General features: G+C 33.8%; 1 protein-coding gene across 1 annotated transcript in view; it reads left to right on the top strand.

The window, feature by feature from the left end:
• The window catches only part of LOC113519755 (uncharacterized), a 515,411-nt gene that overhangs the window by 100,291 nt on the left and 401,610 nt on the right, over positions 1-13,510 (top strand). The window lies entirely within an intron of this gene.

Raw genomic sequence — 13,510 nt, 5'->3', positions numbered from 1 at the left:
GACGCGCGAGACTCTTGGTTTAGGGTCTTATTTTTTTTTAAATGGATGATAATGGAATGGTTACCCCACCCGAGCTATCGGTATACACCGGCGGGGCACCAGTGAAGAATGATAGGTGAGGATGAAGTAGGTCAGTTAGCCCATCGTGACGAATTCAACAAGAATTGTTCACGATGGTTTCCAGGGGGAACCACGTGGAGGTCGACCTAATTAGGTATACTGCTAGCAATGGGGCTGTTAAACTCCATTGCTAACAATCTTTTTCCCCCCAATTAGGGTTTTATTGAGTCCGGATGAATCCAACTAGTTAATTTTACTGGCCAGATCGACGGGCAGAAACCAGGTCCGTAGCTGGGCAGCAATTTGGCTAGCTGAATTACGACTGACTGATTTAGGGTTTGTATGATTTTCTATAGGCATAATACTGCTAATTTAAATGGAAATAAATGATATTGCTGTTCAGCAATAATATGTCTACATGCTAGGGTTGTAACAATACGTATATTATACATACGTATATAGTACGTACTTTGTTGTCAGATAGTCAATCAGTCAATGTTGTTATAAATGAAATTTTAAAAAGAATTTATTTAGGTTCATGCAAGAATAGTAAACGATTTGGTTCGTAAATAAGTACATTGTTAAAAAACTGTGCTGCAGTTTAGTAAAAAATAGTACTGCAGTTATTTGCAATGATCATACAGGTGCTTATGTAAGTCGTAAGTTTAGAAAGAAAGTGATTAATTCAGCCAAACTAGATTAATACAAAAAGTTAATTAATATAGTATTTTTTTTTTACAAATTACTTGTATTTACATATCAGCAGTCACTTGCACTTTGCTGTTACACTAAAACATAAGTACAATCTGTTTATAGAAGAATTTATTTATACACAACTTGTAATAAATTGTTTTACTTTATAAATAAACTTCATATTTTTAATTACAATTTCGTTTTAATTATTTCTAGTGCCTAGTTCGGCGATTATTTATTTTTATAGATATCCAGGGACTCACTAATTGCTACAGATCCTTGTTTGAATATTAAAATTTTTATAATTATTCACTTATTTTAATTTGAGATCGTTCCGGTCTTAGTGGTTTTCCACCCTGACTTATATTATAAGACCACAGAGAGAAAGTTCCCGAGTTCGAATCCGGCCGATACCATAAACTTTTTCAATTTAAATTTTCAGTTTCCGGTTTTGGTGAATATCGTTAACTTTGTAGAAAGTGGTCTGTCTGTAGTAACTCTATCTCACTCTTATAACTTATAACTACCGTCAATTAGCTGTATTTTAGTTTGTATTAGCATTACTGTATTTTAGTTTGTATTGGCAGTGAAATTATAAGGCACGGAGGCATTACTCTCAGGAGTGACAAGTCATGAGGTATCGTGGGCGTCATAGTATATACTGTGATGTTCATACAGGTAACTATTATTATATATCAGTCATTAAGTGTTCGCTGCTGAATATAGGCCTTCGCCATAAGGGGAGTTTTGCCAGTAGTTGCCAAGCTTGGCAGGTGAGTGGGCAACCGCAGTTAGTTAGTTTTCGTAATATATTAAGAAGGAACATCCTTATCCCTCGACCGTTAAGTTCCCTTAGTTGTTTCTTGCGATACTCACGGTAAAGGAAGAAAACCCATTCTATGCTGGACCGACACGGTAACAATCACAGTTAACTCTGCTTACCATTGGGTATTTATGGACATTAATTGGGTGGTAGTAAACGTATTTGTTATTGCAAGTCGTGTTTTTTTTATACAACTTAAATAGCAAACAAGCTGACGGCTCACCTGATGGAACGTGGTAACTGTCGCCTATAGACATGAGCAGTACCATGGAAATAACAGAGGATACTGTTTCGCCCATGATACCCCCATGCGTTGCCATTCCTGAGGACTCAGGTGTTATTCCTCTGTACGCAGTAAATTCACGCCATATCCCACCCTTTAAACCGAAACACAGCCATGCAAACACAACTGCTTCACGGTTGAAACACGAATGGGACAGAGGTACCCAAGCAATCGACTTTTGTACAAAGTCTCCCTCTGGTAAAAGGAAATTTATTACTTTTTAATAGTATTTTCCATATAAGTACCCTTTTTAATCCTGACAACCAACAATGAACGTTATAGAGTTCACATGAACTCTGTCAATTGTAAAAATAATTATCAAAATCGGTTCGTATTCGGCGAATCAATATCTTCCATTATATACATACAAAACAAATACAAATTGACAATTGCCTCTTTTTTATTAACTGACTTCAAAGAGGTACTCAAATCGGATCTACTTTTTTGTACATTTGTTACTTCATAATTCCGTCAGTTATAAATAAAATTGGAAACTTATTTTTTTGTATCTAAAAGTATATTACTATACTTATAGATTGATCTGAAAGAAATTTTATCAAAATCGATTTAGTAGTTTAGTTTGGAAATCATAATAACTGGTCTTGCTACAATTGATGTCGGTTTTCTTTTACAGAATGCAATCTTAATATCGTCGCCTCCTATTATAAACGTGTGTATCACATTTGTATTAGTATGTAAGTGAAATCATTCTCAACATAGAAGTCTAAACAAAGAAACATCACCAGAGCCTAACTGGAGGTATTAAGGGGGAAGAGGGTAGTAATGGGATGGTTAGTTCCCATTGCTATTAATATACCATATCAGGTCGACCTCCACGCGGTTGCCCCTGGAAACCATCGTGACTAATTTGTCGTTGAATTCGTCACGATTTGCTAACTGACCTGTCTTTTCATCTCCACCAATCATCTCTCACTGGTGCCCCGCGAGCGTATAACGATAGCGCAGGTGAATTTACCGTTTCATAATCATTCATTAAAAAAAATTGGGGGGAAACTGTAGGCGGGTTGCCTACCAAGCGTGGCAACTATTGGTTAAATAAGAAGAGGTTTATGTTCAGCAGTGGATAGTTAACAGATAATGTGATAATGATGATAGCTACCTAAAAAAAATTAAACACACATGTAGGATTTCTCTACGAATACAGAATATGAAATGAATGGGACGAATGACCGAATAAAGACGATCTTTTGTTTTGTTGGCTAACAAAGGTGCAACGTATTTGGTTATTTCTTTGTGCTAAAAATAAAAGTAAAATATTTTGTTAAAATAGACTTTGTTTTGTGATCCATCCCTCCCACACATGAAACCGAAAACATTGATCAAGCTAAACTTTATGTTAATGAAATAAGGTATAATTTACTGCTTCGTGCACTGGCATAAGAACACAGTTTCTATTCCATCTGCACGAGCTATCACTAATTCCATAAGAGTGATTTAAGAGCATCAATCAAATTTAAGTCAAGGAGCATATTCGTTTTTGTACAGTTCACAGCAAAAACGGCGTTCAAGTTATAAAGTAAAGCGTCGTTCACAATGGCACCGTTGTAGCGACCGCGGCAGCCCTCTGACATTCCGACTCTTCATTAGTCACCGTTGCTCGGTGCCCTTTGTTCTCCTCTCGGCCAATATAAACCGGTTTTTTGCTGCTGGATTACGTGCAGCCGCCGTTTTCAGTGGAATCGGCGGCTGTTGCGTAACAATGCTGCTATATTCTTTCCCTATACATAATACAAAACCTGATTTACCTTAGAAAATTGATTTAATACTTAGTGGTATGCGTAATATGGATACCGATCTGATATCTATATATCGAGTTCCTCTGGACGTTGATGGCGGAAAAAGGTCATGACCTGTTTCTATATCGCCCGTATCGTTTGGATATATATTTTAAAATATGTTAAAAGTTTATTATCCAATATTATTTTTTGGGTAACAGACTTAACATATTGGTTATTGGACCAATACATAGATATTGTAACAAAAATATATAAATATTGCTACCACACCTAGCGAAATGAATCCTACATGACACATGTTTTATGAATGGTCTCATTTAGAAATTTCTAATTTCATTATGCTATAGGTATTAGTACTGATATTATTTTACTATTATATACTAGTTTCACAAAAACAGCGTGTCGACTTTTGACGTAATCGAACTAAGTCAAAATCGAAATAATATCGAATTGACGTCAAATATAAGGTATATGATAAAATAATATCTGTTGGACAGATTAAGACTGCATCGAAAGTCACTCTGGTTCAATGTAAAATTTCATGCTCCGTGCGAAAAAAAAAATGTAAAACTAAATGAAAATGTATGGTTATGCGACTAACTGTAAAGAAATTAAACCATGATGTGAAATTAGTGTTGTGTCTGTAGAGACGCCAATGTAATAGTTATTAATTTTGAACCTGAATGATGTGGTTTTAAACTCTATCAAATGAGCTGCCAGATTAAATTTATTAGTCTAGTATAGTTTAAGATTTCCAATTGGAGGGTTACAATTTAAAACACAATTTTGTAATATTGCATTTTTATACTGAATTACATAGTATATTATATATATATATATATATATATATATATATATATATATATATATATATATATATATATATATACTGTGAAAATTTAACGAAATTTAGTTCAGATATTTTTACGTGAAACCTTAACATTGAGAAGAAAAAAAAACATTGTTTCGGTTCAGTATCGTATATACTAGGTATACGGAATAATATTAAAATTATATATTTTATGGTATATATTTAAAAAATATATATTTAAGATTTTGTAATTTTTTTTATAAGATCTTTACAGACAAAGATAGTTTATCTTATGATTTATACGACTAATTACTTAACACAATTGAAGTCTAGCTATTCACAGACGGACAAAAAACAAAGTTCAAAGGCGAGACGTAAATTAACTTGTAGGTTTGCCCAAAATTCAAAGATCCATTCTAACAACTAAGATTAATTCGGCCAAATAGAGAATACAACAATGAATCTTACAACATGTAACTTAGTAATGGAAATAGAACGCTATTACTTACCTAAGTAATTTTATTGATTAGTTTCGTGTTTCTTCTTAGATAAAACACGTGTCCCAAAACGTGTGTGGAGGGAATGGCGGTCGGAGATAGATGGCTAATATAGAAAGTAGTAGAAAATACTAGTCAATGTTATTAGTGACAAATTATTAATAATCCTATTTTTTTTTTGTTTCAGGTAAGACAGCTGACATCATCACTTATTTTTAGTATTCTCGAAATAATATGAATTATTAATTATTTGCCTACCTGTCAGAAACTAAACTTTGGGAACGAAGAACCTAATGTTACCTAAAATTAAGAAGCGAATGCAATCAAGATGATACAATTCCAACTCGTTAAAGAATTGAAATTGTAATATATTTTTAATTCTTTTGAGGAGTAATTTTTTTAAATTTTGTATTATCTATACATTGACTCATATATTAACTTAATATACTGTATATTGTTAATGAAATTTAGTTCAGATGTAAGTTAAAGTAATTTTTTTGAGAAATACTAAAAAAAACATTGTTTCGGTTCAGTATCGTATATACTAGGTATCCTGAATAATATTATAAAGGTGTGTGTGTAGGAAAGTGGGTTTGTTTGTTTGTTACCTGACTGGGATAAAAAGTTGCCTATGTTTTTCCTCATACCATATAGTACGTGTATACCGCATTTTATAGTGATTGGTTTAGATGTTCAAGCGATAAGAGGTAACAATAAACTTACATTGCTATTTCTAAAATTAATAAGGAAGTAAGTCACCTCCATTTTGTTATTTTTATTGATTAATTTTATTATTATTACACCCTCAACATTTATCCCGCGTAGTATTGTAAAGTATAAGTGACCATTCATAGATTAGCCCGGGCTTACTAAACCTATTTCAAATCTATGATTCATTAAATAGGTTTAAAGGTTTGCCAATCATCCGAGATAAGCTGACATGTGAGTAAGGTAAGATTGATTCTCGTTCTATAACATTATAATACACGACTTACTTTGATGTTACATGACACTACTATTTGTTGTATTTAATAATATTGTCCGTATGAATTAGATAAAAAGTATCCTGTATGTATTTTGTTGACATGTATTGTTATTAATACATGATCTTTACGTTTATTTGAACATCATTACCGAGAATTAATACGATACGATTATAGCTAAATAGTACCAGAGAGAGATTTTGTACAAAAGTCGATTGCTTGGGTACCTCTGTCCCATTTGTGTTTCTACCGTGAAGCAGTGTGTTTGCATGGCTGTGTTTCGGTTTGAAGGGTGGGATATGGCGTGAATTTACAGGGTACAGAGGAATAACGTCTGAGTCCTCAGGAATGGCAACGCATGGGGGCTATCATGGGCGAAACAGTATACTCTGTTATGTCAATGGTACTGCTCATGTCTATAGGCGACGGTTACCACTTTCCATCAGGTGGGCCGTCAGCTTGTTTGCCATTCTAAGTTGTATAAAAAAAAAAAAACCTACTTTATATCTGATTTTTATTGCCAATGTTTTGACATAGTTTGCCACACATCGTAGCTTGGTAAGACTGAAGTAAAAGGCTTCTTTTTATAGCAGCTCCTATAACCCACGTCGAAATGTAGTTTATAGGTAAATAGGTAGGTACTATTTTCCTATAATTGCATTGTGTTACGTCCCGGTTGTGAATTTAAAATACACATATTTTCAACTCGAAAGTTTAAAATTTTCAGATTTACCTATAATATTAGTAGTTGGTATCTCTTTATATCAATACGTGACACCCGTAGTGTTACAGGCGTTTATAAGCTACAGTAACCGTTTACCATTAGACGGGCTGTATGCTTGTTTGTTACCTTTGTGGTATAAAAAATCAATATATGTAACTAGTATAGTGTAGTATAAATAGTACAATAAAATGTTCATTACTTTCCCATGAGCCAATTATATAGAATATATATATTCAAAATATATATAGTAATATATATTGTAATGTATTTAACATTTTTATGAATAAAATAAAAAAAAAATATTTAAAGCATCCAATGTCACAGTGGACGTCCAGTTAGTACAGGAAATATCAAAATATTTACAGTTTTTGCTCAACATTTCTTCACGAAAATATTATATAAATTTTAATTATAAACAACAAAATATTTACTTAAAGGGATGCTAATGAATTCGATTTAACTACATATGAATAACATTGCACTATATTCTCAAAATAAAGTATTTTTAAGTTATTTTAACAATAGTCGAGTAAGCAGCGTTTAATTTAATTCCTTAATTAGATAACCCTCTGTTAATCGCACGCAATTGAATAAGAAATGACCACTCGTACGCGTCACTCAGACCATTTTAGATTTCATCTAAATTGTACCCGTATAAGGCACTGTTCACACACAATATATTATGAAAATAACTAGAACAATTTTACGAATAACCATCTGCAACAAACTTCAAATTTTGCGAAGAAGCAATTGATTGGATTCGTGTTTCCTTCTAAAGAGCATCTTTTATTATTTATTGACTTGGGTAGGTTGTGTAATAGATACACATTTGCTATAAGGAGTCAAATATTTTAATGTAAATAAATGTTGAAAGTTTAGTCAGTGATTATGAGTAACAGTATTTGGTATGTAATGTTGGGTAAATGTATTATTCCAAATAAAATTATTTGTATGAAAAAGAGCTGAAAGAACTTTAGCAGTAGTTGTGGGTAAGAATCTAGAAATTATTGTTTCATAATAATTTTATTTTGCGACCAATATTGTTAACATCTACAATTAATCCAAATACCAGCAGGAGATTCGCTCACTACGATATTGTATTTGAATAATATTATATTCGATGAAATGTTGGCAAGTCGAATGATATAAGTATCAAAACAGTTACGATGAAACAGCTACCCACCAATCGTGAACATAACCTATACATTATCCGTGCGTGACCGCGATATATCGATTGACCGGGTTAAATAGTAGCCTGTGCCCTTTTCCATCCCAAATATTACGTGTATACTAAATCTCACGATTGTTATTTAAGAGGTTATTAAAGCGCCAAGTTTTCATATTTCCAGTACTAACTGTATTACGTGATTTTGCAAGCGTAAATTAGTACGTAAATAAGTATTATATATGTCAAGTTAGAATATAATATATCCATGTACCAAATTCATTCAGTGGTTTTAATTTTTGCATAAAAGACTAAAAAATATGTACTTAAAAATTTTGCTTTTATAAAAGTAATATAAGTAAATAAGAAAATACTCGGATATGTTTCTCATTATGACAAGTTCCTATAATCCAAATCGTGTCAACCCTTTACGGGACACGCAGGGAACACACGCGCCTGTTACCAAATCCGGTTCAATTTAATTTTTAATGAACCCAGCTGTAGAAATTGGGCAGCTTTTCGAATCTGAAAAACCATTTATAGGAAAAAAGTTTAACGCTTCCGGTTCGGTTTTGTTTAGTATATTGATCGCTTGGATTTCAAATATCAAGCTGGCTGTGTGGTCGCGGCATAGAATAGGCCACCACTTCCCTTTCTGTGGGTTTCATAACAGCCGACTAAGGGAGGGTGAGGGATGGGCAGTAGCGTTCCTCTTAGCATCTGTAAAGAATAACTGCAGTTGCCAATTCGCCTGCCATGTGTGGCAAAATCCCCCAAGGGCCTCCCCTTATGTTCAGCAGTGGACAGTTAAAAGCTGATATGATTACGATGATGATCTTTCAACGAGCTAACTAAATATAAAATTGGAATATAATATTATTAGTAGGTATATAAGTAGGGGTTATTTACACAATTTAAAAATTCGATCAAGAACGTGTTGGATACATAATAGGCGTTATGTCATTGATTCAGTGACCAAAATATCATTACATAGAGAACAGCAGGCACTATCCTTAATCTGTTACATTGTAGTTATTGAAATCAAATACCCAGTTTTCATTTAGATTTTAAGCATTCCGTAATGATTAGATTAAATAGTTTGTATATTTTTACCTACTTAAATATTGTTTCTTGGACCAATTATTTTTTAATATTCTTGTCTATTCAAATATTGTCTGGAAGAGATCGCTTTCATTTTAGTGCTAAGACGGCTGTTATATAAAGGAATTTCGGTAGAATATTGACTTTTATCACCTACTTCATCTCACACTTAGGTTGCTGGTTCAGGGATCCCGTAATTCGCTTATTATTGTCTATTTTTCTTCGATTTATGTGTATACGTATATAAACAATAAATAAAAATAATTATCACCTAAACTCATCCCAAATAAACCGAAAATAGTTGATATTTTCAAAACACTGCCGTGGAGGTCAATGTTTGTTCCCGCGTCAAAGTCACACACTCTGGTCTTGTTGCACGGCACTCACACCAGAGGGCAGACGTTTCCATATATATTTATGTGTGTGTATGTGTGTGTGTTGTAAAATTGTGAAAGTGTAGTGCCGCGAAGTTATTAAAAATATTGCAGATAAATTAAACACCGGAATTGTTTTTTATATGATTTATTTTTGTAGGTTCTGTTTATGCTAGACTTTACTGCTACTGTAGTATTTTAGAGAAAACAGTAAGATTACTTCTCTATCTATTTGTATATCTGACCATTAATCCCATTTTCTCTAATACGGATAAAGATATCAAGCTAATATTTGTATCAGCGGCTAAGATTTATTCACTTATTTCCATAAAAAATCATGTTTCTTCCTCAATTTAATAGTAAGTTATTCGTCAAACACATACCTATTTCCATAGTAAATGGTGCGTGATCGAATTCGAATATAAGGTACTTTAGTGAGTTATGGAATCTGAAGAAATTTGACATAAAGGAAAATACCCCATAGTAAAAGCGCATAATAAAAGATACAAATCGTTTATTGGAGATAAGCTCGTCTTTGAATGAGTGCATTACATTTAACTTCTTGAAAAGATTGCTCTTAGCAATAAGACCATCTTACTGTACTTATACAATTGTATCTTTGTGTTTTTAAATTGTCTTGTTTATTTTCTATATTGTATAATGCAAATAAAGTATACTCATTCAATCATTCATTCATTCTTTTGTAAACAGTCTACAACCTTTTAGCTTCTTTTTGTGTATAGTAAAAAAATATATCTTGTGTTTGTGTTCATGGCATGCAGGTTTGCAACACGCACGCTATCGAAGGAATTATGTTCTGAGATTCTATTATAACATGGCATGCACCTCCAAAATTCCAAGTACTATAAAAATGTGATTAAAAATATTATAAGTAATCGACCGTCAATTGTACAAATGTTCACACTGCGACTAAACATCGAACTTAAACAAATACAATGACTCGTACTTCGAGAAGTTGCATTTCTAATCAACAGCATGGCTCTGCTAAAGCATTTTGTTCACTTCAATTATGAGTAGTTGGTTAACACATTTACTAAAACTAAATATTTACAAGAGTACAGTACAGGGATATCCAATAAAGTTGAAAACTTCGACTTATCTTAAAAATAAATTCGTCCTTTTTCATGACTTACATTTAATTGTGACTCTTATAGTAAAGTAAAAAATTATGAAGAAAAAATAATGGTGGTATTTTATATTACGATTACCAAATAATAAACTAAATTATAATGCAAATTAACCAAAAAATTGAATACTAATTATTACAATGATTGCGTTAATTTTTTTAAAAACTTAATGTGTAGTTATTGTACTAAATAAAAAATTATGTGTTAATTATCAGATAAAATAATAATATTTATTTATGATAGCCTTAAGAATCTTATTCATATATATGTCAAAGAAATCTGTTTTAGCTTTTGAGGTATTTTATATATTTTTTTATATAATAATTTCTTAACTCGAAAGAAAGTGACAAAATACTACTAGTTAAAACAGATTGTCATACAAATTGAAGTAAATAGAAGAGCGTTCCAGTCTCAATTCCAGATAATCTATTGTTAGGAGTATGTTCGCGGTACACAGTATCGAGGCACGCACGCTCACGGCGTTTACGCTCGCTACACGCACGCTCGTGGTAGGAATGCTCACAACACGCGTCTCGCAGCATGCAAGTTCGTGGCATTCATGCTCGCACGTAATCCGGTTATTTTTACAAATAAAATCTTGTATACAATCTGTATATTTCATTAATACCTACAACAAAGTCTTTCTATAAAAAATCATATTAAATTACTATTTATTATATGGCTGATATGCTTCTAGGAGAGACGAATCTCTAGTCAAGCGGTTTGGTATAGATTTTATTTAAAGATTTCATTCTCTTGCAGTGGTATTGGTGGGTTTTATAGGAGAAATCTAGGTGTGGCAGGGATAACGAAAAGGATTTGAGGACTCACCGTCTTGTCGTGGGCTATCATATGATGTCCTGTGCAGGCGCCTTGATTTCTTCCGTCACTTTGTCACCAATGTACACACACTAAAATATTGTCTATAACACAGCACTTCAAAATTATGTAAGCGGCAACGCTTTAAATGTTACAGTTTGCAGCACAACAATTTTATTAATATTTTCTTAAACACGTAATTACTCGTTGATTGCGGAGGTCACATTGACGGTTAGGATTGAAGACAGCTCTGAAGTTTCTTATAATCTTCCAGCGTCCTCATTGGTTGTTATAACTCGGAGGTAAAGACGATGACGGTGATTGGAGAGGATAGGATCAAGGGAAATGAATTTAGCACTAGGTATCGATTATTATTATTGAACTAGCATATATAATGAGAATAAATTTATAATTGTTACGAAAAATATATAAAATTAAAGAAACGCGCGAACATGCACCCAGCCTTGAGAATACGTAGTATTTTCAACCTAGTAATATATTAAATAAGAATTTGAGAAGATTTAATTAAATTATTGAGATGGTAAAGAGCAAAGTTTTATTACGGGACGTTTGTATATGCCACTACATGTTTTTACTAACGCGACGCGTACCCTACCGTCTGTCCCGGGATAAGTTTCCATAATTATGCCCATAGGCCAACGCAATGGAGGTACATCGTCTTGATGTACTAACACAACCGTGCCGGGTTTTATATTTTCAGTATTAGCAAGCCACTTCTGTCGTACCTGTAAAGTATTAAGATACTCCAAACGCCACCTTTTCCAATAACTGCTAACTATATTATCAAGTAGCTGCTTACGTTGTCTAAGACTTCGAATGTCCTCGGATACGTTTTCAATGGGTAAGTGCAAAAGGGGGGAGGCCATAATGAAATGCGCAGGAGTTAGCGGTTCAGGATACGGTTCCTCCGTTAGTACGCAGAGAGGTCTTGAATTTAAAATTGTCTCTATTTGTGTTAAAACAGTTAACATTTCCTCGTACGTGAGTAATTGAGAACCGATTGTACGGAATAAATGGGTTTTTATACTTCGAATATTTGATTCCCACGCCCCCCCGAAGTGAGGGGCGCGGGGCGGGATCATATGCCATTCAATACGGTTATTAAGCATAAGATCATGGAGTTGAGCTTTTGCACCAACGAAATTTGTTCCATTATCAGAATAAAGACATGAGACCGGTCCACGCCGTGATATAAAGCGTTTAAAGGCAGAAATGAATATATCAGATGAAAGGTCTGTGGCTAACTCGATATGCACGGCTTTTGTTACAAGGCAAATAAATAGGCAAATGTAAGCCTTTTGTGACTTTTGACCACGGTGTCTGCGTAACGTTATTTTTATAGGTCCAGCGTAATCCACGCCGGTGTGCACAAAGGCTTTCGTTTCACGCACGCGGTACGGAGGCAAGTCCGCCATTTTTGGCGCCTTGCTTGATGGAGAAGCTTTAAAACACTTGTTACAGGAGTGGACTCTTTGTTTAATTACACTTCTGGCTGATATAATCCAATATTTTTGTCGTAGTAATGAAGTCAATAATGAAGCACCAGTATGACAGTACATACGGTGATAATTGTCTATAAGCAGGTGAGTAATATGATCATGTTTAGGCAGTAATGCGGGATGCTGAGCTTCGAAAGGTAAGTTACTATTAGATAATCTTCCTCCTACTCTAATAACTCCACTTTCATCGATAAAGGGGTCAAGTTTACGAAATTGTGATGAAGGTAAGTTATTTTTATGTATATCTTGAAAAAGCGATTGAAAATATAATTGTTGAACTCCGCGAATAAGATGCATTTCTGCGACGTTTAAATGTGAAGACATGATGCGAGTACTACACGGTATTAATTTTGTAAATTTAAGTATATATGAAATAATGCGTAATATTTTATTCCAGGAGGAGAACTTCAGCGCAAGCTGGTGTAATATAGAGGCGGGGGCGGAGGTAGTACAGGTAAGGGTATTACTTTTTATTTCAGGTAACTGCTCACAATTCACTGGTTTAAATGGAGATATTGGCCATTCGGCCAGAGGGCGCTGTAACCAGACGGGACCGTGCCACCATAAAGGATGCGATATCAACTGGTCAGGTAATAAACCTCTAGACAGACAGTCACTAGGATTATCTGTCGTGTTTACGTAATAAAAATGCGAAGAGGCAAGATTTTCTTGACACTTTGCTACGCGGTTACTTACAAAAACGTTCCACCTATGTGGTGAAGAATGGATCCATGAAAGGGCGATTTGTGAAT

The sequence above is a fragment of the Galleria mellonella genome, unplaced genomic scaffold (genome assembly GCF_026898425.1).
Source record: "Galleria mellonella isolate WM207_F2 unplaced genomic scaffold, CSIRO_AGI_GalMel_v1 utg65, whole genome shotgun sequence".
Classification (NCBI taxonomy): domain Eukaryota; kingdom Metazoa; phylum Arthropoda; class Insecta; order Lepidoptera; family Pyralidae; genus Galleria; species Galleria mellonella.
Note: the sequence above shows the minus strand (reverse complement) of the source record. Positions and strands in the feature narration are given on the sequence as shown.